Raw genomic sequence first — 27,302 nt, forward strand, 5'->3', positions numbered from 1 at the left:
TCATGTCATATAAATAGTGAATACAAAGTTTTTGTCAAATTTCCAATTTGCAAGCGGCCAGAGGGCACACTAAGAAGACAGTCACAGAAGAGCATTGCATTCTGCACCTGGCATGAGATTAGTGGCTGCTTCAGGGAGATGTTATTTCCAGCATTTGGTTTTCAATTTGACTTATTTTTTCACATTTTTCACATCTGACTATTTAAGGGAGCCTCACATAGCAATCTTCTTGTCATATAAGAAGATCATATGGTGAAAGACAATATTATCTGAGAAAAATCTGGACTGAGACTATGGAAAAAAATTAATATTTTTTGTGTGTTTAGTAAGTCTTGCAGATGACATCACATTGACAATTTTTATTGTCTTATAATCCTTTAGGAGAGATACTTAATGGTCCCAATGGTATCTTCAGCAGAAGTACACAGTGAAATCTGAAAGCAAGCTGTTTCATGGTATTGTGAATTGCACAGGAGAACCATCGAGAGATAAATATTCATAAGTCATTAACAAATTCCAGATAAGTTCATGATTATTCATCATAAGTGCACATGTACTCAATTTTATATGAATTATTCATTGGCTTTGTTTATGAACATCTTTAACTGATTAATGGTAAATCTTGATGAATATTCCTGAATTGTTCAAACCAAAGCACAGATCATAATGAATGAAGTCATGCATTGCTTTTCAGGAGTGTGAGATGAATAGCTGATACTGGGAAAAAAAAAATAAGAAATTTCAATGGTTTTGCAAATATGTCTGGTTTGGAAATCTTAGGGCTTAGCTTTTGATTAGTAACACATTGACAATCAACATCCTACTCTTTAAGCTATGAGTTTTGGCTTCAGACTCAGAAAAGGTGATGCAATATGGTGCCAGGAAACATGCCTCAAGCACTTTAGACTTTCTTTGGTCCAGTTTTCTGAAACCAGGCCTCAGCTTTTCAATAGGTAGATCATCTGTTTAAGTAGCTTCTTCAACTATGACATTTAATTCTAATTTATCCAATAATGTTAATTTTATTTGTGTTTTACTGTGGCATGAATGCTAAGTTGCTTCAGTCATGTCTGACTTTGTGCAACCCTGTGGACTGCAGCCCTCTAGGCTCCTCTGTCCCTGGGATTCTCCAGGCAAGAATATTGGTCTGGGTTGCCATACCCTCTTCCAGGGGATCTTCCCCACTCAGGAATAGAACCCAGTCTCCTGCATTGCAGGCAAGTTCTTTACCATCTGAGCCACCAGGGAAGTCCTTTACTCGTGTAGTAACTATAGAAATTACTATGAGTTATACCCTCCTAACAGATCTTTAAGTGTATAATGCAGAACTGTTAATTCTAGGCATGATAACATACAGCAGATCTCTAGAATGTATTCAGCATGCATTACTGAAACTTCACACCCACTGCTTAGAAGCTCCCCATTTCCCCTTCTCTCCTAGCCCTGGCAACCACTATTCTGCTCCCTACTTGTATTAGTTTAACTATTCTGGATATCTCATATAAGTGAATTCATGCCATATATATCCTCCTGTGGCTGGCTTATTTCACTTAGTATAATGTTTTTACAATTCATCCATGTTTTTGCATATTGCACAATTTTCTTATTTTTTAAGGCTGAGTAATAGTCCATTGTATTTTTATATCACATATCCACTGACGGATATTCAGGTTGGTTTCCATATCTGGCTACTGTGACTAGTATTGCAATATGGAAATGCTACTATCTCTTCGAGACCCTAATTTCAATTATTTAAATAAATACCCAGAAGTGGGATTGCTAAATCATGAGGCAGTTTTGTTTTTCATCTATTGAGGATCCCCATACTATTTCCCAAAGTGGCATCACCATTTTTGCATTTCATCCAAAAGTTTACAAGGGTTGCAATTTCTCCACATCCTGGACAATACTCATCTTTTCCTTTTAATATCCATCCTAACAGGTATGAAGTGATACCTCATTGTAGCTATAATCTGTATTTATCTAATGGTTAATGATGTTTAATGCCTTTTCAAAAACCTGTTGACCATCTGTATGGCTTCTTTGGAGAAATGTTTATTCATGTCCTCAGTTCATTTTTAATGCTATTGGTAGTTGTTTCAATCTATTCATTGTTTCTTTTTCTCTGAAGAGTTTTAGTTTGACTGAAAGACATAATATTGTTCAGTTCAGTTCAGTTGCTCAGTTGTGTCCGACTCTGCGACCCCATGAATTGCAGCACACCTGGCCTCCCTGTCCATCACCAACTCCCGGAGTTCACTCAGACTCACGTCCATCGAATCAGTGATGCCATCCAGCCATCTCATCCTCTGTCGTCCTCTTCTCCTCCTGCCCCCAATCCCTCCCAGCATCAGAGTCTTTTCCAATGAGTCAACTCTTCACATAAGGTGGCTAAAGTACTGGAGTTTCAGCTTCAGCATCATTCCCTCCAAAGAAATCCCAGGGCTGATCTCCTTCAGAATGGACTGGTTGGATCTCCTTGCAGTCCAAAGGACTCTCAAGAGTCTTCTCCAACACCACAGTTCAAAAGCATCAATTCTTTGGTGCTCAGCTTTCTTCACAGTCCAACTCTCACATCCATACATGACCACAGGAAAAACCATAGCCTTGATTAGACGGACCTTTGTAGGCAAAGTAATGTCTCTGCTTTTGAATATGCTATCTAGGTTGGTCATAACTTTCCTTCCAAGGAGTAAGCATCTTTTAATTTCATGGCTGCAATCACCATCTGCAGTGATTTTGGAGCCCAGAAAAATAAAGTCTGACACTGTTTCCCCATCTATTTTCCATGAAGTGATGGGACCAGATGCCATGATCTTCATTTTCTGAATGTTGAGTTTTAAGCCAACTTTTTCACTCTCCTCTTTCACTTTCGTCAAGAGGCTTTTTAGTTCCTCTTCACTTTCTGCCATAAGGCTGGTGTCATCTGCATATCTGAGGTTATTGATATTTCTCCCAGCAATCTTGATTCCAGCTTGTGCTTCTTCCAGCTCAGCATTTCTCATGATGGACTCTTCATATAAGTTAAATAAGCAGGGTGACAATATACAGCCTTGATGTACTACTTTTCCTATTTGGAACCAGTCTGTTGTTCCATGTCCAGTTCTAACTGTTGCTTCCTGACTGTATATAGGTTTCTCAAGAGGCAGGGCAGGTGGTCTGGTATTTCCATCTCTTTCAGAATTTTCCACAGTTTATTGTGATCCACAGAGTCAAAGGCTTTGGCATAGTCAGTAAAGCAGAAATAGATGTTTTTCTGGAACGCTCTTGCTTTTTCCATGATCCAGCAGATGTTGGCAATTTGAAAGTCCATACTATCCAAAGTGATCTATAGATTCAAAGCAATCCCTATCAAAATCCCAATGGTATTTTTTATAGTAGAAAAAACAATCTAAACTACATTTGGAAACACAAAATATCCAAATAACCAAAAAATTTGGAGAAGGAAGAACAAAGTTGAAGGCATCACATTTACTTATTACAAGATGTACTGCAAAGATACAGTAATTAAAGAAGTATGGTATTAACATAAGGAAAGGCATTCACATCAATGGAACAACATATAGAAAACCCAGAAATAAATCCATGTATCATATGGTCAATCGATCTTTGACAAGGGTGCTAAAAACGCACAATAAGGAAAGATTAGCTTTTTAGAAAAATTGATATCCACATACTGAAAAGTGGATTGGGCCTTAATCTTACATCATAAACAAAAATCAACTTAAAATTGATTAAAGACTTAATTCCCCAGACTCTAAAGCTTCTATATGAGTACACAGACATAAAAGCTCATGACACTGGTCTGGCAATGTTTCACAGATAAAACACCAAGGCAAGAGCAACAAAATGAAAATAGACAAAAAGAGGGGTATACCAACAAAATTCTTGAACATCAAAAATAACCTTATTTTTTCATAAGAATTGAAGTTTCTAGATGAGAGATTATTTTAAAGCCAGTCAATGAAGCAGATTAAAAAATGGAAAAATTTAAAGAGAAAATAGTCTGTTTTTTTCTATGTTAAAATCTTGTAGAGTTCTTGTACATATTTATGTGTATTCATGAGTCAATTTTCATATATATTTTCTTATTTCAGTATTTTTAACCTGACCTTTGATATTTTACTACAATAACATTTTATGATGGAACTGGAAAATAACATTCTGGTATTAGTAATTCAAATGGCACTAAAATACTAAAGGCAGAGTTATTTTGTGGCATAGACTTTAGTCAGAGTTTACTACTAAGCTATTATTAGAAAAGTCCACTGAATCAGAGCAAGTCTGAGAATGAAGGCAGATCCTTTGGGAAGTCTGGATAAAGGAAAAAACTGGATTATAAAATGAAATAAGTAGAAAAACCAAGTGAAAACATGAAACAGGGAATCTAGGAGGAACATTTTACTGAAGTTAGATATTTATTATTCTTGATTTTTATATTTTAAAAAGTAAGCACAAGGGATAAATCACAAGCCCTAGAATGAAATTTTCCTTTGAATAAATGGCTTACTTCTAAAGTTTCTGTGGATGCTCTGAACCAGATAAACTGCTTGACTGTTCCAAAAATATAAGTACATTCTTCTTAGACCAACCAAATTGCCACACCATATCTCTTGGTATTAATTTTGTTAAGCTAGTGATCCCCAATCAGGTGTATATATTCCAATCATCTGTATGGCTTTTTGAACACATATACACTTTGAGTGAGAATTCTGAGGGAGAGGTGTATGTCTAGGTTAACATGTTCCACAGATGATTATAATCCCTACAGCAGTTTCCAATGTGTTCATATCACATGTGGTAGACTATTTCCATTACTGACCTTCTTCTGCTCCCCACCTAGTGTTCATGTTTTTTGACCTAAAACCAAACAGAACTCTCCCACTATTACTATGGATTTAGGCATAAGACTTGCTTTGGTCGATGGAATATTGGCAAGTATTTTAAAAGCAGGGCCTTGCAAAGTATTTGGAAGCTCTCCATTGTGCCCTTGCATCTCTGTCCTCACTGAGAGAATATGCTCAGCCTAGACATTTAAGGGCGAATGCTGAGAGCCAGCTGCACCAGCTTACCACAGCTAACCTACATCACTTTATAGCTGGTTGATTACTAGATCTGAGAATAAGTCCAGCCAGAATGAACAGAACTGACCAGCTAAGACCAGGTTAAATCAATGAACTACATGTTCACGGGCTAATAACTGCTTATTATTTTAAGCCACTCAGTGTTCATATATTGCATAATTCAGCATTAGACTCTCAAAAGAAAGTCAGTATACCATTTTAAGCAATAAATTATTTTAGCTAGATTCCAATTTATATTTCCAATTTCAATTCTTTGGAAAAGTCCAAGGTAGAACGGGAGAATTATGGAAAATAGAATTAGATACTGAGCATATTTCACGAGAAATATTTTAACTTAGTGATTTTGGTCATATGACCCACCAAATCCGATGACCACATGATATACGCAAATACTTTAATCCCTTGTTATTCCATTATAAATGCCACATAATATCCATTGAGTCTATTAAAATCTGTATCTAAAAATAAGCTACATAAACATTAATGGAGTAATATGTAAAATTTAAGAATTATTTTATTCATTGATCTATTACTTTTTAAGAATAATGTTTTTGTTACTCTACTATATACAAATATATGTTAATTATGATACACATATACTATATATGTGCAAATATATAAGCACATGAAAGAAACCACATAAGACAACAATAAAGATAAGAAAATTACTTATCTTACCTCTCAAAAGATAAACAATCTTAATATTAGAAAGCATATTCTCCATTGTATATCATGCTATTTGATCACAGTTGTTTTCCAAGTTTTTAGAAAATAATGTCATGAATCTGTTTGGCTATAATTATTAATATTCCATTTTTTCAATAGCACTTTAATGACTCATACATTTGTATGTATGTAAAGAAGATATACTGTGTATTAAGAGATGCATTATACAGAGATGGCACATTGCATATGGGGAGAAAATATATTATCATGTACAGATAATTATGTATATATCACAGAAAAAAGAAAGATTCAAATGTAGCCTAATATATTCCAGTTCAAGAGTACAATGAGGAACAGAAATCAGCCTAAAAAAAGGAAAAAATCTGAGAAGGGAAAGTCAGAGAAGTAAGAAGAAAATCAGAAAAGTGTGATGTCCTGTAAATTGCAGAAGCCAGTGTTCCAAAAAGAGGGTGCAGTCAACTGGATTGTCTGTTGCTATTCATGAAAGTCATTAACCTTCATGGAGCCACCATGAAAGAGGTACTCACTTCTCCACTATGGGAAACATAACACAGAAGACATAAGAGAGAATAAGGAGACTGAAACACTAAATATAGTGGAACATACAGAAATCTATCAAAGATAACTTCCTCTGTCTCCAATAGATTATCCAATTAGCTCCAGTGTCTTGGCCTACATAAACTGGGGATGGCGAAGAATGGTAGTACTAAATGGTCAGCAGTCACATGTGGATTTAAAATGTGAGAATCCAGAAATCTGGGATAAATGGAGACAGCAGAAGGTGCAGACAATACCAAAAGAGAAAGAAAGAAAAAAAAAAAGGAATGAAGGAAGGAAAGGGGGAATCTTAAATGTAAATATCAAAAATGTTACTGTGTCTTTCAGTTTATAGACTTAAAGTGTGCATTATATAATGTGTTATGTTATAGTGATGGAAAGCAGGGGTGATCTTGGAGGTGATCTTGAAAATTTTCTTAGAAATTTTGGTTTTTGACCTGAATTAGAAATAGTACTTAAACTACCTCTATAGCTTTCTTGCACAGAAAAAGCTGACACAAAACTTTATTTGGTGAGCTAGTCATATTTTTTTTTTTTTTTTTTACTTTATAGCTCCTACAAAAAGCAGAGTTCAAATTCTAGTAATCCAGAGTGTGCAGAGCATTTTGTGGAAACTATATGTGGCATCAGAAAAAAAGATGATGGAAGTGATAAAAACCTGTATCACAAAGAGTAGAGAATTTGAGTACAGCTACTTAGAATGCACTCTCCTACAAGAATTATGAACCCATGCCTCAAACTTGGATTCCTGAATTTTGGGTTTCAAATCATTCCAACTTGTCATTCAGTTCTGTAACTTTTTTTTTTTTTTAATCAGTAATGATATTTGAAATTATAGACTTTAGAGATCTCAGGTTTCCTTATAACAATGCAAAAGAGAAGGAAAAGAGATGAAGGGTAAGAAAAAGGTATTTTTACAGCTAGCTAGGGCTGAGTGATATTTAAGATTTTACTTAAATGGCAGCTCCTATTTTATATATATATATATATATATATATATATATATATATATATATATATATATACAGTGCTCACCTGCACTGTTGCAGTAATGTTGGTAGACTCTGGGAACACCATTAAGTACTGGTAGATGAAAAATTATTGAAGCATCAAGTTGAGATACATAATCTTTTAAGTCAAAGAGAACGTCACTTCATCATCAGTGACAAGGGACAGAGAGACCATGTCCTGGGCAACATTTTCTGTCCAGTATCATCATATAAGAATAATCAAGCCATTTTCCTTTTTAATCTAATTTAACGCAGGTTTTAAAACAGGTTTTTGTTTATTTTTAAATTTTGTTTTAGGACAGACTGCTGTCTCCATTACATTTAGACTGATGTAACCGAAGTATTATGAGTCTGATGTACCGGTGGTATCAAGCTCTGACTGCCCAATTTCATTTTGGGATTGTCTCCTCAGGGCTATACATTTTAGACATCAACCACTATTGCAAATTGAAGCAGAAAGGTTAAGAGGCAGCAGAAAAAGTAAAGTGTAGGATGACATATATAAACAAATGGTAGAAGTGCAGTTACACTCAAGCCAACAAAGTCATGGTCAGAAAACCATTTATCTGGCATGTAGTTGCTTATTCAATAGACAATTTTTCAAAGCAGGTAGATCTGTGGAAGAACTACTGTTAACTGTGTCTGAGAGCAAATAATGATGGAATTTAGGGAAACAACACTGTTTTCATCTCCATATATGCTCCTCAATAATTCTTTCCTATAAAATCCCCAGCTATGGTTTTTCCAGTAGTCATGCATGGATGTGAGAGTTGGACTATAAAGAAAGCTGAACACAGAAGAATTGATGTTTTGAATTGTGGTGTTGGAGAAGACTCTTGAGAGTCCCTTGGACTGCAAGGAGATCCAACCAGTCTGTCCTAAAGGAAAGCAGTCCTGGGTGTTCATTGGAAGGACAGATGCTGAAGCTGAGACTCCAATATTTTGGCCAACTGACGCAAAGAGCTGACTCATTTGCAAAGACCCTGATGTTGGGAAAGACTGAAGGCAGGAGGAGAAGTGGATGACAAAGAATGAGATGGTTGGATGGTACCACTGACTCAATGGACATGAGTTTGAGAAAACTCTGGGAGTTGGTGACGGACAGGGAGGCCTGGCATGCTGTGGTTCATGAGGTCGCAGAGAGTCAGATTTGACTGAGCAACTGAACTGAACTGAACTCCTTTTATTTCACTGATTGTCCCAGTATGAAAATTTTCAAGTTTTTGTTTCAAACTTTCTTTCAAGCTCTCTCCTTAATTTTGATTTTTAAAAATGTTTATTTCAGGATTAGTAAATAGCAATGCTTCAAAGAACTGTATATTTGTGGGCAAACAGAATACACGGGCATGTGCTTTTAGTGGAAAAGATGAATTATCACAGTATAAGCTTGCCATGTTCTAATGAACTCAGTTGATTCAATCCATTGTTTCTAAATTATCTGGGCTATTATCACTTTGCTCATGTGATAGACACCCAAAAGTTCCCAAGTTACCATGACTCTTTTCTTGGATTCACTGGATTATCCATACTTAGATATGATCATACTTAGGTTATTCATACTTAGATATGATCTTCATGGCTTACTTAATGCTTCTTTCAAGGTTATTAGAGATTCTTGCAGCCTGTGGTGGTTTAGTCGCTAAGTTGTGTCTGATTCTTGCAACCCCATGGACTGTAGACTCCCAGGTTTCACTGTCCATGGGATTCTCCAGGCAAGAATACTGGAGTGGGTTGCCATTTCCTTCTCCAGGGGATCTTCCCAACCCAGGGATCAAACCCAAGGCTTTTACACTGCAGGCAGATTCTTTACCAACTGAGCTAGCAGCCTATTCTCTTTTAAATCATTGTCTTGCTCATATCCTTTACAAAACAGAGCCACATCTGAAACTGAGCTGGAGTCCAGGATCAAGGTAAGAACTGAAATGTTTATGGAATCTAACAATGGTGGCTTAAATTCTGCAGAGTTTTATAGATTGGAATGATATACAATTATATATTTTTATGGAAAATTAAGTTTATTGAATTTTGCGCATGACTGGATAAAGATTCTTCTATCCTGAAAATAGTTTAAGAAAAAAGCAAAAAACATTTTGAAGCAAAATAACATAAGCTATATTTGAGAAACACTAAAATGCTCTTCCCAAAAAAGCATAAAGTTGCTAAAGTTCAATTATCACTTTTATAAGGTTTATAATAAATATTATGCTTTTTAGATATTTAAAGATCTCTATTATTAAAAAAAATAAAATAAAAAACTTCTACTACTTAAAAACATGTACCCTCCCAGTTGTATTATTTACAAGTCAGATGGCCTTGGGAAAGTTATCTGACTTTTTCTTTATCTCTACATGTGTAAAAGATATACACATGTATATATATATATACTTGTATACATATATACAAGGATATATACATGTCCTTATATCAGATGAAATAAAGCTAAATGTGAAATTCTTCATAGTTGAGCTGAATAAATACTACAAAGAAAGCTGTTTTGTGCCAATAGGGTCAAAGAAGCACTGATGATAATACCTCTATTAACAGTGACATGAAAACCATTTAGATGGTTTATGAAAATGGTTCACTGGGCCTTTTATCATTTGACTTGTTACTATGTTGTCAACATTTTAAATCAATTTTATGCTGTTTTTTGTCATTTATTTACAGAAAATGACATTTTAAATAACACCAGAAGGAAGGAGATAAGTGAGTTCATATGAACCTGAAGAAAAAAGCTGTCTAGAAGGGGGAACAATAAAGAGTTAAAAGTGTACACTGGAGCATGCTGGTATATTTCAGAAACAGCACAAATGCAATTGTTGCCGGCACAAGTAAAAGAAGAGGAGCTTGGTAGGACATGAAAGAGATTAGGGAGGCTATATCATATAGAGTCTCATTGGCCTTGATAAGGAAATTATAGTACTTTGAGGAAAGTATGTAACTTTCCTTATATTTAACATGAATAATTGATTTATGGCAGTCTGAGATGCTGATATATACGTAAAAAAAATTAAACATATTAAACTACCACTTCTAAACCAGTGCTCAAAACTTCTAACTAAAACTCAAATCATGCAATTACTTTATTATTCTGTTATAATTTTAAACTGTTCCATTATAGACCACATAGAATCTAAAAAGATATTCATCTAAACTCTTAGCAGTATAATATACAAATAAGTGTTAATTGCTCAATCATTATCTGACTCATTGTTACCCCTTGGACTATAGCCTCCAAGGCTCCTATGTCCATGGGATTCTCCAGGCAAGAATACTGGAGCAGGCTGCCATACCCTCCTCCAGGGGATCTTCCTGGCCCAGAGATCAAACCCAGGTCTCCAGCATTGTGGACAGATTCTTTACCATCTGAGCCACCAAGGATGCCCCAAAGAAATAAACACAATTTTAAAATCTTAATTTCAAGACAAATATAGTGAACATGCTATTTTTTTAAAGTGGGCAATAACTTTAAAAGTTATCCTTAAATAAATTTTTATTTTAAATAAAATTTAAATGATACCACAGGTATATGACTGCCTAATATCAAAAAGAACTGAGTCAACATTAGAAAGCTTTTTTCCTCTTTCCACTATGATAGCACCATGGACAGTGACTAGCCAATACCAAGAGTTAAACCAAGTCTGTTGGTTAATATCGAAAATTCACAAATACCACCAAGTTTTTAAAAGTAGACTTAACTACCTAACAAGGCTCTAAGGTAATAATTAAAATCAGATATATGATTTAGTTCCTAAGCTTCATGAAAGAGCATAGTATAACACAAAGAAAATTGAATCAAGAATAAGGACAAGTATTTAAATATAGCTCTAAATACAGAAAACCAGACTGTCTTTGGTAGGCCAATGAATGTTTCAGGAGTTCACTGTATTTGTTATAAAATGGTGAGGTGGAAAGGAAATTTACAAAATGTTATCTTAGGTCCTCTCTGTTCTAAATTTTAACAATATTACCTAAAAGTTGTCCTACAAATTTGGATGAATGCAACCCTAATTGATACATCCATCCCATTGATACAAACTTTCAATGCTTTCAAATCCAATCAGAAAGAATGTCTATCACAAATAAGTGCTTCAATATATTGAATACCAAGCAGAGACCAGGGTTCATTTCCCTGGGTCAGGAAGATTCCCTGGAGAAGGGAATGGCAACCTACTCCAGTAATCTTGCCTGGGAAATCCCATGGACAAAGGAGCATGGTGGGCTACAGTCCATGAGGTCGCAAAGAGTCAGACATGACTGAGCGGCTAACACTTCAAGCATCAACTATATGCAAGTTAGAGAAGAACCAAAACAAGCTAACTTGGCAGTATAGAAATTTCATATTGCAGCTAAAAAGATCAGAGTCAGAATGACTGGCTAATTTAGTGGATACATTACATCATAATGAGTCATTCTTTCTATGATTTTTCTCTGCCTACATGTATGTTGACTAAGTCTTTTATGTTGGCTCAAGTCATGCTCCCAAACAAGTGCCAAAGTTTCAGGTGTCACAAAGGAATCCATCAGAGAGAAGACTTATTTTGCCTCTACTTTTTCTTGCTATCAGTGAGAATAAGTCTTTTCCAGAGCCCTCCTTGCAGATTTTCCCTCATGTCTATTGAGCCAGAAGTCAACCACATGTTTCAGCCATCAGCATGAAAACTGAATTATAATCATAGGCTTAGCTGAACAAAATTAGCCCCAGGTACATACACTCTGAAATATATGACCTTTAGTATTTGGCTCTCCAGTGCCTGAACAAAAGTGGCGTTCTGTTAAAAAGAAAAAATGAGAAATGGCTATAAAGTCTACATTGTTTAATTTAAAAAGAAACACACATTCTACCCTACCCTGTATTCTTCTCTATATGCAAGCTGACATTGACAGACATGTACAACTGCTTTGCAATGAGGTATCATTTAGGAAATGGACCATTTCTTAATAGAAAGACTCTTCATCCATGACTTTTCAAACTCTTGACTTTTATCAATTATAGCATCACTATTATATGATTTTTAGATTGACAAATTGTAATGTCTTATTAGTACAGCACTTATAACTCTAGTTCAACTGATAGGTTTTTGACGAGTATTACAACTACCTTGTTTCATACAATTATCCCATAAAATTTATCCCAAAAGCTTATTAATAAAGCATGACCATTTCCAGTCATTCTCATTTCCAATTTGACACTAAACTATACTGAAAAATTTTACTAAATTACCTTTTACCAGATATAATGTAACATTATCTTACCTAAAACCAAATCGTTTTCTTAAAACTGCATTTTACCATTTCCCTCAATCTTAATACCCTTAATATCTACATTTTAATTTTTACTGAATGCTAATAACCCTAAATATTATGATATAAATATGATGTGCAATTGACTTAAAATATTAATGTAATTATTCACTTAAAATCTTCTTCAAATCAGGACTTCCCTAGTGGCGGTGGATAAGAATCTGCCTGCCAACGCAGGGCTCATAGGTTCGATCCCTGGTTTGGGAAGATTCCACATGCCGTGGAGCAACTGAGTTTGTGGACCCAAACTACTGAGCCCAGACTCTAGGGCCGATCAGCCACAACAAATGAGCCCCAGTGCCACAACTATGACGCCTACACGTCTTAGAGCAGGCAAGTCACAACCACTGAAGCTTCGTGTTACAACCACGGAAGCTTGTGCACCTAGAGCCTGTGCTCCACAACTAGAGAAGCCATCAACATGAGAGTCCCTGCACTGCAACTAGAGAGCAGCCCCTGCTCTCCGCAACTAGCGAAAGCCCACGAACAGCAGTGAAGACCCAGAGCAGCCAAAAATAAAAACAAATAATAAAGCGGTATAGACATGTCAAAACAAAATCTTAAGAAAAAAAAAAAATCTTTAAATCATCCTAAGAGGGTATGCTTTAGTTTTCTTTGCCAGAGAAAGCCATTAGCACCTAACAGTATAAAAGTTTTCAAGTTAACATGCAAAATGTGAAATTTTACTTTCCAAAGCCCTAAGCCAATGAGGAGGTATTAAGCATGATTAGCCTTACTTTATCAATGACACAATGCACAGACAGGTTAACAGATTTCAAACACCAAAATGAGAGACTGAGAACAAGGTCAACCTGAGTATATTAACCAACTCTATTCTTAATTCTCTCCGTCACAAAAATATGATTAATACAGCAAATGCAGGCTTGTTACCTGATTATTATCCCTTCTGGGTATGACATAATCCTGCCTGTCTCTTTACAAATATATTCCATGTGTGATGTTGATCCAGTGCTCTGCAAAACACACCAGGAAGGCATTAAAGACTCTTTGCTCAAGAGAAAAAAATCATTAGATTTATGCGAGCACTGAAAATGGAGATTTATATTGTTAAATGCCATATGCCATTTTAGCAGGGCTCTGGTTTTTCCAAATACGACATCATAATTATCCTATGAGGGAGACAAAGAATGGGAAAAATAGTGATTAGTTGATCCTTCAAAGAGCAATGGCTTTTGGATCTAAAAAAATAGATTATTATGTATCAATCTTCTGATAATGTACTTTAGGCTTCTTTTCTTGAACATATGCAATATGAAAGGTCATATTTCGTCCCATAAAGCATTGGGCTGGGCTCTACTCTTTGTGTCAAAGCCTAAAGTCAATGGATAATTGCCATGAGAATGCTGCTTCTAATCTCTCCTTCACAGACTGCATTTAATATGTCATAGTTTCTGAAAATGAGGGAAATGACAAAGGCAGAGGTAATGAAGTCTGAAGACCCACTAGCTCAGAAGGTATGCACTATCTCTTTATTTATACTGCTTAATATTTGGTGATCACACTTTTTGAGTAGCTCAACTGCCCTGTGAAATGTCAACTTGCCACAGACAGCAGCATCCTTATGAGAACCTAGTGTTTAAAGACAAGTGGTACACATTGGTGGAATAATACTGAAGGGTGGACTATTATCACTTGGAAGCATTTCTCAGAATATTAAGGTCAGGTGGTCTTGCTTTGTGAAATCTCTGCTTATGCATTTAAGTTGTGCACCTTATAAAATCTGCACTTATGGATTAAGAATTGCCTGTAAAACTTTTCTGTATGTAAACTAGGATTTATTAGAATCTTGAAAATAAATTCCTCAATAAAACAGTGAGTAACACTTTATAATGAACAAAGCCTTATGATTGCATAATTAGGCAGAAATACATTATTTTCAGGAAAAATATTTGTAGAAAATTGTAAACATGGAGGTAAAGTAATATTTCTGTTTTCCATAAGAGATTAAAGGTCACAGGTTCAGAGGTCCACAGCCATACTAAAAAGGCAATTAAAGTTCAACAAAATCTATGAAGATTTCATAGCGGTTGTCCTTCTGACTTTAACAGGTCACTAGAAGGCAATGGCACCCCACTCCAGTACTCTTGCCTGGAAAATCCCTTGGATGGAGGAGCCTGGTAGGCTGCAGTCCATAACGTCTCTAAGAGTCAGACACAACTGAGCGACTTCACTTTCACTTTTCACTTTCATGCATTGGAGAAGGAAACGGCAACCCACTCCAGTGTTCTTGCCTGGAGAATCCCAGGGACAGGGGAGCCTGGTGGGCTGCTGTCTATGGGGTCGCACAGAGCTGGACATGGCTGAAGCGACTTAGCAGCAGCAGCAGCAGGTAGATATTGTAAGAAAATCAAATGGATTTGTTAATGTACATAAGTGTGAAGTCAAGATCTTTTAAAAAAGAAAAAAGTTGCTTTATTTTGAAATAAAGCAACAAATGAATAAATGGACAAACATAATTCTTATAAACACTGAAATAATGCAATTAGGTGGAGTTTGCTTTATTGAACACTTATTCTCTGTCAAATCAAATGTTCCTGTAAATCAAATTTTCTGATATTACATGTACTTTTCCTACAGAAAGTTTTAAATTAATTTTGCTTTAGATTTTTTTATTGCTTTCTATTGATTTTTTATAAAATACAGACATAATAAATAGATATGAGGGAGAAAAGATGAACCACCCACAACAGGTATATAAAAAACTGCCTTTTCTCTGATTATCCTGGAGGAAACTTAAAAAGTACACTCAGAAAAATGTAACATTAACATAACATTAATCATTACCCTTTTGTTTTAGCACAAGACTGCCCTATCCAAACATGTGGGTTTTTTAATTATTTTCTTTGGTAGATGTTGAGGGTTTTAAAGAGTTCAACAGTTAATAAACTCAGTTAATTTAATTTACATTTATCAAGTCATATACTACATTTCAGCATCAATAAGTTGCAATTGGAAGTTTATCTCATTTAATAAGATATGAGAGAATTGATTACCAAAGAAGAAAAGCTGGAAAGTATGTGACTCATGAAGACATTTGTTAAATTTTCAGTTTTCTAAATAATTTAGATGGTATAAATTTGCTATGAAATTTTTAACTGAAATTACTATTCCAAATGGGAAAGAAACACAATAAATGAAAATCAACAGTTATTTAAAAATAACTAAAAATTAAAGAATTAAAGTATTGTTTACTCCCTAGAGTAAATGAGATTTACTTGAACAATTTCAGATCTATTATACTAAGACAGTATGTGGAACAATTTTTACACACTTGTTTTCAGGTCTTCAAAATTGTCAACAATTATTTTTCATATCTTGTTGTGGCAAAACGTAGCTACAACATTTACATCAATCTATGTGTTTTTACATTTATGGCAAAACCATAGGATAGTTATCACCTGATGCTTTTATTAAATTGAATAAAACACTCAATTATTAACTAACATTAATAACAACTATTCGCCCAGGATATTCTATGACAGAATAAACTAGATACTTCACCCACAGTTGAAGTCACAATAAACGAAAGATACGGATAGTATAAGAGGAAACTAGAGTTCAGAGAGGTGAAGTGGCTCACCCAAAGTCACTCAGTTGGTCAGAAACAACCAAGATTGAACCTATGCCTATTTGATTCCATTTTGAACTCAGATAGCATATTCAAAAGCAGAGACATTACTTTGCCAACAAAGGTCCATCTAGTCAAGGCTATGGTTTTTCCTGTGGTCATGTATGGATGTGAGAGTTGGACTGTGAAGAAAGCTGAGTGCCGAAGAATTGATGCTTTTGAACTGTGGTGTTGGAGAAGACTCTTGTGAGTGTCTTGGACTGCAAGGAGATCCAACCAGTTCATTCTAAAGGAGATCAGTCCTAGGTGTTCTTTGGAAGGAATGATGCTAAAGCTGAAACTCCAATACTTTGGCCACCTCATGCGAAGAGTTGACTCATTGGAAAAGACTCTGATGCTGGGAGGGATTGGAGGCAGGAGGAGAAGGGGACAACAGAGGATGAGATGGCTGGATGGCCTCACCGACTTGATGGACGTGAGTTTGAGTGAACTCTGGGAGTTGGTGATGGACAGGGAGGCCTGGCATGTTGCAATTCATGGGGTTGCAAAGAGTTGGACACGACTGAACTGAACTGAACTTTTAATAGCAATTATGTGTCACCTTGACAGCTAATATTCTTGTCACTTGCATATCAAGCAGTGCAATGGATTATAAAGAAAAAAATTAGGCTAGAAACCTGTTTAATGGAGTTGGTTTAAATTTAATTCAAAATACTTTGTTGGCATAACCTGAAGCCATACTCTCAAATTGTTGATAAAAGGTTTTTATACAGAAGAACCAGCTATGTAGGGCTAACATTTCTATCATTTATTATTTATTCATTGCTTTCCTCCAAAAATGATCTGGGGCATTTCTAAAATTGACAATACATTTATAATAGCTTTTAACACCCTAAATAATGTGGCAGAGTAAAGACTGGCTGATCCTGGAATTTTCTAACTCAAAAACTAACAAAAGTAATTGATAAGGATATCTGGGTTGTGTGTTTTCCAAAAGCAAAAGGATCCAAATGCACTGGGGAAAAATTCAAAGCTCAAAAATATCTCTAAAAAGGACAGAACATATTCCAACCAGGTGGTGTAAGCCCTGTGACAGAACTCCTGACTAACTGCCAGTTCCCAAACTGAATACATAGTTCTAACTCAGCACTTTTGACCCTAACCCACTCCCACCTTCCCTTACACAAATACTGGCATATGTTCAGGCTCCTGGAAGACCAAAGAGAACATACAATTTATCCCTCTCAGATAAAATGTTAGATGTGGAGACAAACAAGTCTTAGATAAAACAGTAAGAAGAGTTAAGGAAAATTTAACTAAATCACATGAGAAAAACAAAATATAAATACAATTGTTCAAATTAAAAATGAGTGTAACTAACTAAAATAGATAACTAATGAGAACCTATTGTATAGCACAGGGGACTCTACTTAATGCTCTGTGGTGACCTAGTGGGGGTGTCAGTCGCTCAGTCGTGTCTGACTCTTTGTGACCCCATGGACTGTAGCTCACCAGGCTCTTCTGTCCATGGAATTCTCCAGGCCAGAATATTGAAGTGGGTTGCCAAACCCTTCTCCAGGGGATCTTCTTGACCCAGAGATCAACCTGGGGTCTCCTGCACTGTGGGCAGATTCCTTACCATCTGAGATACCTGGGAAAACATTGGTGATATAGATACGAAGAAAATGTTTGGCCCCATAGGAGGCTGGTCATCTTGAGACAGAGAGCAAGATACTTATTTCGCAATCAGTGCTACTGATGTATGGATCATTTATTTTAAATGCCTATAAAGATCAACATTTTGTACGAAAAATGTGTGTATAAAAATTATGTGTTCTCCTTAATTCTGGTGCTTTGGGACTTGTAAATGGATTATTATTATTATACTTTTCACAATAAAAATATTTGTAGATAAATAAAAAAAGAGGAGATGGTATGATCATTCACCTAGAGCCCAACATCCTGGAATGTGAAGTCAACTGGGCCTTAGGAAGCATCACTAAAAACAAAGCTAGTGGAGGTGATGGAATTCCAGCTGAGCTATTTCAAATCCTAAAAGATGATGCTGTGAAAGTGCTGCACTTAACATGCCAGCAAATTTGGACAACTCAGCACTGGACACAGGACTGGAAAAGGTCAGTTTTCATTCTAGTCCCAAAGAAAGGCAATGTCAAAGAATGTTAAAACTACCACACAATTGCACTCATCTCAAAGTAATTACTTTGAGCAAAGTAATGCTCAAAATTCTCCAAGCCAGAATTCTACAGTACATGACCCTCTGTGAACTTCCAAATGTTCAAGCTAGTTTTAGAAAAGGCAGAGGAATCAGAGATCAAATTGCAAACATCTGTTGGGTCACTGAAAAAGCAAGAGAGTTCCAGAAAAACATCTACTTCTGGGTTATTGATTACTCCAAAGCCCTTGACTCTGTAGATCACAACAAACTGTGCAAAATTCTTAAAGAGATGGGAATACCAGATCACCTTACCTGCCTCCTGAGAAACCTCTATGCAGGTCAAGAAGCAACAGTTAGAACTGGACATGGAACAACAGACTGGTTCCAAATCAGGAAAGGAATAAGTCAAGGCTGTATGTTGTCACTCTGCTTATTCAACTTATATGCAGAGTACATCATGTGAAATTCCAGGCTGGTTGAAGCACAAGCTGGAATCAAGATTGCCATGAGAAATATCAATAACCTCAGATATGCAGATGTGCTGTGTTAAGTCACTTTAGCCGTGCCCGACTCTTTGTGACCCCATGGACTGTAGCCCACCAGGCTTCTCTGTCCATGGGATTTTCTAGGCAACAGTACTGGAGTGGGTTGCCATTTCTTCCTCCAGGGGATCTTTCCAACCCAGGGATCAAGCCAGCGTCTCTTATGTCTCCTGAAAAGTTCTCCTAAAAGCATCCAACTATCTAAAGACCTGTCCCACCAGATTCCCTGGAGCACCTCACTCCACCTTGAACTCCCTCAGGGGTTGTTGAAGGTCAACAGCTATAGCAGCTTGGGGCTCAATCTCCTATAGAGGCAGATGGCAAATGCCTTTGTTGTTCAGTTGTTGGCAATGCTCTTGGTAAGTGTCAATTTCAGCCCCCTAGTGGTCATAAATCCGAGCATACTTTGGGGGGCCTTTCATGACCATTTTGTCCCATGTTGCTGGGAAGGCTTGTCCCCAGTTCTGAAGAAGGTTTTTGTTGATAGGCCACTCAATGTGTTATTTATTACTGGACTAGGCCTTAAAAGTCAAAGTTCTCTGGACACCTGTATTCTAGTTATGGTGCAGGAAAGTATTCCCTTTTGTTACATCTTCCTATATCTAGAGTTACACTATTACAATCATTGATCATATATCGAGCTATACATTTGATCAACTGCTATAAGTCTAGTCATTATTATTTTTGTTCGAGGCTCAGTCATACATTTGGTAATACAAGAAACAATAATCTTGTGAAACGGGCAAAACACAAATAGTATAGTTAATATTATTAGCAGAATTAAAAGTAAATACTTTAGCCATGAACCTCCCACATCAAACCAGTTTTTTAAAAGATCATCAAGATGAGGTAATGGGTTACTTAAAGCAGAAATCTGATTTTTCATATGGTTCATCATATGTGTTACATACATTAAAGGATTTTCAGGAATGAAAATATAGTATTCACTTTGAATGGTAGCACAGATATCTCCCTGAGATGCTGTAAGGTGTCAAGGGCCTTGCAGTTGTGTAGCACTGCCTTTCTCAACAGAGAGATCTCAGAATTCAATAGGCTAATAGCCCAGTTACTATCATTTAAAGCTTATGAAATTTAAGGCTTCGATATGGCCAATTACATCCTCTAACCCCAATGAAGTCACACACACATACATAAAGCTGCTAGATGGTCATACCAGTAGAATACAGATCTTTGACCCAATGGGATCATACCATTGGTAGATTGGTTGGGATTACCTCTAATTTGTTAACATGTATGACCTTAAATTCATGGGACTCCCATCCTACACCTTCATATTCGTCCCTGTAGATGTCAGGGCCATAAATTAGTGCCAGAAATCCACTGAGTTCCATACCAATCACTCTCTCTAAGGGGAATAATAGGCATATGTCATAAAGCACCCAGCCTTGTCTCGTAATTATCAGGTTGATCATATTTTTAGTATGATTTAACCATTCCCAGCATAGAGGGGGAGAAGGCAATGGCAACCCACTCCAGTACTCTTGCCTGGAAAATCCCATGGATGGAGGAGCCTGGTAGGCTGCAGTCCATGGGGTCGCTAAGAGTCGGACACGACTTAGCAACTTCACTTTCACTTTTCACTTTCCTGCATTGGAGAAGGAAATGGCAACCCACTTCAGTGTTCTTGCCTGGAGAATCCCAAGGACGGGGAAGCCTGGTGGGCTGCTGCCTATAGAGTTGCACAGAATTCAACATGACTGAAGCGACTTAGCAGCAGCAGCAGCAACACAGAGGAGCTTTTAAACTTAAATGACCATAGCCTGGTGTTAACCATGTAGATTCACCCCGTAATTGTGGGAGTTTTCCCACAATTAACAGATAAGAGGTTAATTTTTTATTCAGACTTAGCTCATCATTCCGATTGAGTTTGAATGACCCTAAGAGAAAACTTAAATCTATGGCCAGCATCAGAGCAGGTATGTTAATTGGCCAGGTGAGGAATCCCATCTAGTAATATCATGAATAGATAGAACAGGACTGAACATTCATCTGAAATAAACCTTAAAAGCTTCTGCACATCAAAGGAAACTATCAGCAAGGTGAAAAGACAGCCTTCAGAATGGGAGAAAATAATAGCAAATGAAGCAACTGACAAACAACTAATCTCAAAAATATACAAGCAACTCCTACAGCTCAACTCCAGAAAAATAAATGACCCAATCAAAAAATGGGCCGAAGAACTAAATAGACATTTCTCCAAAGAAGACATACAGATGGCTAACAAACATATGAAAAGATGCTCAACATCACTCATTATCAGAGAAATGCAAATCAAGACCACTATGAGGTACCATTTCATACCAGTCAGAATGGCTGCGATCCAAAAGTCTACAAATAATAAATGTTGGAGAGGGTGTGGAGAAAAGGGAACCCTCTTACACTCTTGGTGGGAATGCAAACTAGTACAGCCACTATGGAGAACAGTGTGGAGATTCCTTAAAAAACTGGAAATAGAACTGCCTTATGATCCAGCAATCCCACTGCTGGGCATACACACTGAGAAAACCAGAAGGGAAAGAGACACGTGTACCCCAATGTTCATCGCAGCACTGTTTATAATAGCCAGGACATGGAAGCAACCTAGATGTCCATCAGCAGATGAATGGATAAGAAAGCTGTGGTACATATACACAATGGAGTATTACTCAGCCATTAAAAAGAATTCATTTGAATCAGTTCTAATGAGGTGGATGAAACTGGAGCCTATTATACAGAGTGAAGTAAGCCAGAAGGAAAAACACCAATACAGTATACTAACGCATATATATGGAATTTAGAAAGATGGTAACAATAACCCTGTGTATGAGACAGCAAAAGAGACACTGATGTATGGAACAGTCTTATGGACTCTGTGGGAGAGGGAGAGGGTGGGAAGATTTGGGAGAATGGCATTGAAACATGTACAATATCATGCATGAAACGAGATGCCAGTCCAGGTTCAATGCACGATACTGGATGCTTGGGGCTAGTGCACTGGGACGACCCAGAGGGATGGTATGGGGAGGGAGGAGGGAGGAGGGTTCAGGATGGGGAGCACATGTATACCTGTGATGGATTCATTTTGATATTTGGCAAAACTAATACAATTATGTAAAGTTTAAAAATAAAATAAAATTAAAAAAAAAAGAAATATATTTCCTAGGGTGTATCCAACAAAGCCCTAGAGAACAGAAATCCCCCAAGGTAACCCAGAAGTACTAGACACAGGTATTTGGCCACAACCAAACAATCGGATTGAGTTTTAAACTAGCATAGAATCATGTCCATGAAAGAAAATATTTGATTGATAGGCATAGGTCCAAGGAATCACAAAAACATTATAAATGATCATAAAGGTCAGATCAGCATCTTGGGCAAGCTGTCTGCTTCTGATGTCATCTTCTTCTCGTCCTGGTGTAGTGCAGTTTCCTCTGTTTGAGCACTGTTTTAAGCTGAGTTTGAAGTCAGCAGCATTCTCTATAGACCAGTCCAGCTTAGGGGCCTTTGGAAGTGGGAATTAACCCAGGAGTCAATTTCCCTTCAGTTTCATTGGGTATGAGCTAGTTAAGAGTACCTGATAGAAAGGTCCTTCCACCCAGGTTGGAGACAGTTCCTTAAATTATGTCTTCTTCCAGTCTTGGTTGCAGGTCATGTGTGAGGCACCTGATCTTCATCCAAAGAAAGATTACTGAGATAAATGTCAGAAACAACCCTAGGGTGTCCCAAATTCACCTGCACCCACCCCCGACCCCCCGCCAGAGGAGGCAGATGGGCACAAGGGGCCACTGCTGGTACCAAAGCTCCAGTTCCTCGTGGAGTCAGGTGGAAGGAAGTAAGTCCTCTCTGGGTCACTTCGTCGCTTGCCATAATTATCGACTAAAAAATGATGTACAACTTGAGAGTTGTGAGTTAACTTTTATTTGGGGCAAAACGAGGACTGCAGCTGGGGAGGCAGCACTGCAGACACTTTACCATCTGAGCCACCAGGGAAGCCCACATGCAGATGACACCACCCTCATGGCAGAAAGCGAAGAAGAACTAACAAGCCTCTTGATGACACTGAAAGAGGAGAGTGAAAAAGCTGGCTTAAAACTCAACATTCAGAAAACTAAGATCATGGCATCTGGTCCCATCACTTCATGGCAAATAGATGGGGAAACAATGGAAACAGTGAGATACTTTATTTTGGGGGGCTCCAAATCCACTGCAGATGGTGACGGCAGCCATGAAATTAAAAGACGCTTGCTCCTCGGAAGAAAAGCTATGACCAACCTGCTGCTGCTGCTGCTAAGTCACTTCAGTCGTGTCCAACTCTGTCTAGACGGCAGCCCACCAGGCTCCCCCATCCCTGGGATTCTCTAGGTAAGAACACTGGCATGGGTTGTCATTTCCTTCTCCAATGCATGAAAGTGAAAAGTGAAAGTGAAGTTGCTCAGTTGTGTCCGACTCTTAGCGACCCCATGGACTGCAGCCTACCAGGCTCCTCTGTCCACGGAATTTTCCAGGCAAGAGTACTGGAGTGGGGTGCCATTGCCTTCTCCCATAACCAACCTAGAGAGCATATTAAAAAGCAGAGACATTACTTTGCCAACAAAGGTCCGTCTAGTCAAAGCTATGGTTTTTCTAGTAGTCATGTGTGGATGTGAGAGTTGGACAATAAAGAAAGCTGAGAGCTGAAGAATTGATGCTTTTGAACTGTGGTGTTGGAGAAGACTCTTGAAAGTCCCTTGGACTGCAAGGAGATCCAACCAGTCCATCCTAAAAGAAATCAGTCCTGAATATTCATTGGAAGGACTGATGCTGAAACTGAAACTCCAATACTTTGGTTACCTGATGCAAAGAACTGACTCCTTGGAAAAGACCCTGATTTTGGGAAAGATTGAAGGCAGGAGGAGAAGGGTATGACAGAGGATGAGATGGTTGGATGGCATCACTGATTCAATGGACATGAGTTTGAGCCAGCTCCAGGAGTTGGTGATGGACAGGGAAGTCTGGCATGCAGTCCATGGGGTCACAGAGTCCGACAAGACTGAATGAACTGAACTGATGCACACTTATAGCTGATTCACTTTGCTCTACAGCAGAAACTAATACAGCAATGTGAAGCAACTCTACTACAATAAATTCTTTTTTTAAAAAAAAGACATGAATGAAAGGAGAAATGAGGCAAAATGACTTCTATCCATGACACTATAAGAAGATACACTAAAGACATTAAAATCAGAGTGATGAAGTGTTCAATTCTGACGTTAAACAAAACCCAGACACACAAAATAACTTCACTAGTATTATAGGTGTTTCCATAAAAGAATTTCAACACAGCATACTTTGAACAAAATGAGATATTAAACATGAGATGATTAACGTGAAAAACTAAACAAATAGGAGGATTTTTGACTCAGAGGAACAAAATCATGAACCAAGCAACAATACTACAAAAGTAATGAGTTTGAGAAAGTGAATAAAAATATCCAAAATAAAATGACATAAAGGACTTAAAAATCACAGTTAATACCAAATACTAGAAAAAGAACCAATACAACAGAATAATATTTTCTTCCACTGAAAGAAGAATTAAATAAGTACACTGAAAATGCATGTTGTATTACTTAATTAAAAAAAAAAAAAACTGTTTGGATTATTCAGGGAAAATGACACACTGAGACACACCCTGTTTAAAGTGCTGTATTTTCAAGAAAAAAATTTTTTTCAGGCAATCAATACAAAAATAAAGGGGAGAGAGTTTATGGGAGTGGAGGAGAAAAAACTGGACTGCTCTCAGACTTCTCATCAATATCCAGTGTCATGAGATAATTAAAGACTGAAATATTCCAGGAAAAAATAATGTGATTTAATTTTTTTTTTATCCTCAGTTTATCTGTCCTTACAGTATAAAATTTATGGGCAGATATTGCTAAACTGAAATAAGTCAAGGTAAATAGAACACATGGTCCCTTGCTTAAAAGATAAAATGTGATAAAATTCAATTTAGGAATTAAACTTTAAGAGCCAGAGAATGGCTCACCAGACCCGATTTCTTTCCATTTTCCCCATTCAGCAACAGAAATGTACCAGATTGGGGTCAATAAACTTTTCAAAAAGGGTCACATAGCAAGTATTTTAGGCTTGGCAGGCTTTAGGGTTGCTGATACAGGTGTTTTCCTGTGCTGTCTTAGTTAAAAGTAGAAAAAATGAGTATGTAAATAGACAGGTATGGCTGAATCTCAGTAAAAATGTATTTACAAAAACAGGGAGTATGCTGTTATTTGGCCTGTGGGCTGTAATTTGTCAAAATGTGGCTTAGATGGTCACTTTCCTATTAGCCTCAGGCCTGCAGTGAGGTGAGCTAGAGGAAAACCTACAGTAACCCACCAAAGAAATGTCATGAAGAGAAACAAACATGCTTTTTTTCTTTTTAATTGTAGGATAATTGCATTACAACATTTGTTTCTGCTGTACAGCAATGTGACTCAGATATAAGTATACTCCACCTGGTTTTAAACTGAGATTTTGGTATTTTTGGTTAAGTAAGCATAACCCACTATGTTCTGCATGACAAAAATGACAGAATTTTAGTAGACTGAATTGAAACATTTAGTAGACTAAATTGAATCTCAAATAGAACTAAGCTAGTTCATATTTGTGAGATAATAAATCCAATGATATGCTAAAAAAGTGAAAGTGAAGTCGCTCAGTCGTGTCCAAGTCTTTGGGACCCCATGGACTGTAGCCTACCAGGCTCCTCTGTCCATGTGATTTTCCAGGCAAGAATACTGAGTAGGTTGCCATTTCCTTCTCCAGGGAATCTTCCCGGCCCAGGTATTGAACCCGGGTCTCCCTCATTGCAGGCAGACGCTTTATCATCTGAGCCACCAGGGAAGTATGCTAAAAAAGGATTAAAATGCTAATCAACAGACAATCTGTAAATAACTTCTTATGCCTCCATACAGGTGACCTACAACATGAGAATTCTTTACTAGGAGCATGAAAGACTAGCTATCTTTGAAATATCCCGGCGTTAGTCATGGTTCTCTCTTACTCTCTCTCTAATACCTATGTATATATTATGTGTGTGTGTGAGTGCACACTTGTGGTCCGTTGCTTCAGGTGTACCCAACTTTTTACAACCCATGGACTGTAGCTCACCATGTTCCTTTATATATATATATCTTTCCTCTATAATTGCATAATTCATGTATATGTGTGATTTATTGTAAAGAATTGGCTAATGCAATTATTAAGGCTGAGAAATACCATGACCTGCCATCTGCAAGCAGAAAACCCAGGAAAGCTAATTGTATAGTTCTAGTTCTAATATAGCTCCAAGTACAAAGGCCTGAAAACCAATATAATCAGAACTGATGGTATAAAATCTAGTCCAAATGCACCAGGATCGCTTATGGTATAAGTCCTAGTTGAAGGACAGAAGACTAATGTACCAGCTCTACAGCCAGGCAGACAGAATACATTCTCCTCTCCAACTTTTTGTTCTATTATTCAGGCCCTCATAATTGGATGATGCCCACCCATACTGAGGAGAGCAATATCTTTACTCAGTCTACTGATTTGAAAGCTAATTTCCTTCTGAAACACCCTCACAGACACACCGAGAAATAATATTCAATCTGGGCACCCCATGGCACAGTTAAGCTGACACAGAAAATTAATCATCACAGTTCTTCTGCTCAAATAGTAAAGATAAAGGATAAAATCTGGAGCCTTTGTGGCTCAGACAGTGAAGAAGCTGCCTGCAATGCAGACCTGGGTTTGATCCCTGGGTCAAAAAGATCCACTGGAGAAGAGAATGGCAACCTATTCCTGTATTCTTGCCTGGAGAATTCCGTGGACAGAGGACCATGGCGGGCTACAGTTCATGGGTTTTCAAAGAGTCAGACATGACTGAGTGATTAACACTTCACTTCAAAGGATAAAATATTTTTAAAAGCCTCTTTTACAAATAGTTTAATTCATCCAACAGTAAAGAGAACAGAAATCCAAGAGGTGAAATAAGATAGAATGACAGGTGTATACACACTGCGTACTTTTAGTAATTACAAGCGGTCCATTTTCATCATCAATGTATGTTACTGAAATCTGCAGTAGAAATTATAATTTTAAAAATAATTCTAAATTTTTATGTTATGATTTTCTGTAATTTCCAGCTATAAACTGCACATCATTACAATTTTTAGCCACCTGGCCAAAGGTGTATCATTGTGATGGTTAAATTATAAGGTGATATATTGAAGAAAATCTGAATCACCGAAATTTTCATCTGTTGTGTCATTAATAATTTCCTACTACATTGAAATACATATGATGTGCTAAATATAGTAAGTATTCTCTTTTACT

The 27,302-nt window shown here is 37.1% G+C and overlaps 1 long non-coding RNA gene across 3 annotated transcripts in view; it reads left to right on the forward strand.

Annotated features, from left to right (window-relative positions):
• LOC109558071 (uncharacterized) overlaps positions 1 to 27,302 on the forward strand; it is a 44,357-nt gene that overhangs the window by 12,554 nt on the left and 4,501 nt on the right. Inside the window, exons 3-4 of one of the 3 annotated variants that reach the window (XR_011566182.1) lie at positions 382 to 14,118; positions 22,586 to 27,300. This is a non-coding gene — a long non-coding RNA (uncharacterized lncRNA). Of the gene's footprint in view, positions 1 to 381; positions 21,824 to 22,585; positions 27,301 to 27,302 lie in introns of those variants that run through there. The other 2 variants (XR_002180600.2, XR_011566183.1) reach the window with 2 other exon arrangements.

This window comes from Bos indicus, chromosome 4 (assembly GCF_029378745.1).
Source record: "Bos indicus isolate NIAB-ARS_2022 breed Sahiwal x Tharparkar chromosome 4, NIAB-ARS_B.indTharparkar_mat_pri_1.0, whole genome shotgun sequence".
In the NCBI taxonomy this organism is placed as follows: domain Eukaryota; kingdom Metazoa; phylum Chordata; class Mammalia; order Artiodactyla; family Bovidae; genus Bos; species Bos indicus.